The sequence below is a fragment of the Arachis duranensis genome, chromosome 1 (genome assembly GCF_000817695.3).
Source record: "Arachis duranensis cultivar V14167 chromosome 1, aradu.V14167.gnm2.J7QH, whole genome shotgun sequence".
NCBI classification, from domain to species: Eukaryota; Viridiplantae; Streptophyta; class Magnoliopsida; order Fabales; family Fabaceae; genus Arachis; species Arachis duranensis.
In genome coordinates this window covers 82,902,330-82,904,411 of record NC_029772.3, presented here as the reverse complement: position 1 = coordinate 82,904,411, position 2,082 = coordinate 82,902,330, and positions in this window count along the sequence as shown.

The window sequence follows — 2,082 nt, the reverse complement described above, 5'->3', positions numbered from 1 at the left end:
CAAGTACCCTCTAATGTGCATGGTATCATAAAGCTTCTAGGGTCTTTAAGCTTCTCTGGTAAGCTTTTCAGAATGACTGCACTGCATTCTTCAGTGAGAAAAACTTTTTCAATTTCTCTCCAGTCCTTCTTATGACTTAAGATCTCTTTCATGAACTTAGCATAAGAAGGTATTTGCTCAAGTGCCTCTGTAAACGGAATCTTTATTTCAAGAGTCCTTAGATAGTCTGCAAAGCGGGCAAATTGTTTATCCTATTTCGCTTGGCAGAGTTTCTGAGGATAAGGCATCTTGGCTTTATACTCTTCAACCTTAGTTGCTGCAGGTTTATTTCCTACAGAAGTGGTTGGAGAAGCCTGCTTAAGGGGGTTGTTGTCAGCACTTGCAAGTGTCTGACCCCTTTGTGGCGTTTGAACGCCAGGATTGGGTGCTTTTTGGGCATTTAACGCCAGATTGCACCCCTTTTCTGGCGTTTAAACGCCAGAATTGGCTACCCATTGGGCGTTTAATGCCACTTTCTTACCCTTTTCTGGCGTTTGAACGCCAGAATCATTCCTCTCTGGGCTCTTATTGTCCTCAGAGGGATTTTGGGTAGTTGGTTGGTCATCCTCTGTCAGTTGTTCCTTTCTTAGCTTTCTGCTGCTTTGAGTTGATATATTCAATGTCTTCCCACTCCTTAATTTAACAGCTTGGCATTCTTCTGTTATCTGTTTAGATAGTTGCTGTCTTGTCTGATTCAATTGTGCTTCTATATTCTTGTTAGCAATTTTAGTTTCTTTGAGCATCTCTTTAAATTCTGCTAATTGTTTTGTCATCATGAGTAATTGCTGATTAAGCTCAACCATCTGTTCTTGAGGGTTAGGATCAGTAGTTACTGCCATAGCTTCTTCTTTTATAGAGGACTCACTGCTTGAGTACAGATGTTAATTTCTAGCAACAGTATCTATGAGTTCTTGAGCCTCTTCAATCGTCTTTCTCATGTGTATTGATCCACCAGCTGAGTGGTCTAAAGACATCTGAGCTTTCTTTGTAAGCCCATAGTAGAAGATGTCTAACTGTACCCACTCTGAAAACATTTCAGAGGGGCATTTCCTTAGCAGACCTCTATACCTCTCCCAGGCATTATAAAGGGATTCATTATCTTCTTGTTTAAAGCCTTGGATGTCCAGCCTTAGCTGTGTCATCCTTTTTGGAAGGTAAAATTGATTCACGAATTTGTCTGATAACTGTCTCCATGTTTTTATGCTTGTTGTGGGTTGGTTATTCAACCACCTCTTAGCTTGATCTTTTACAGCAAATGAAAATAGTAATAATCTGTAGACATCCTGATCCACCTCTTTATCACGTACTGTGTCAGCAATTTGTAAGAACTGTGCCAGAAACTCAGTAGGTTCTTCCTGTGGAAGACTGGAATACTGGCAATTTTGCTGCACCATGATAATGAGTTAAGGGTTTAGCTCAAAGCTGCTTGCTTTAATAGGAGGTATACAGATACTACTCCCATATGCAGCTGTAATGGGGTTAGCATATGACCCCAGAGAAAGGGAGATGATATGGATCGCAAGTACAGTAAAAATTTTTTTTTTGTTTTTAATTAAAAATGACCGAAAATAATAAAATAACTAGAAAAGAAAATAAAATAAAATTTTGAAAACTAAAAGAAAATAAAATCAAAGCAAATTGAAAACTAAATCAATTAATTAATTAAAAAGATTTTGGAATTAGCAATTAAAAAGATATGATTGAAAATTATTTTGAAAAAGATATGATTGAAAAGATATGATTTTGAAAATCAATGCAAAATTTCGAAGATTTAAAGGAAAACACAAAGAAGACACCAAACATAGAAATTTTTACAAAATCACACACAAATTTTCGAAAACCTAAAGGAAAACATAAAGAAGACACCAAACTTAGAATTTTTAAAGATAAAGAAAGGACTAAAAACATGCAAATTCGAAAAATTAAAAGAAAACAAAAGCATGCAATTGACACCAAACTTAAAATATGAAACTAAACTCAAATAAAAGACTCTAAACCAACCAAAAATAAAACAGTCCTAATCTAAGCAACAAGATAAACCGT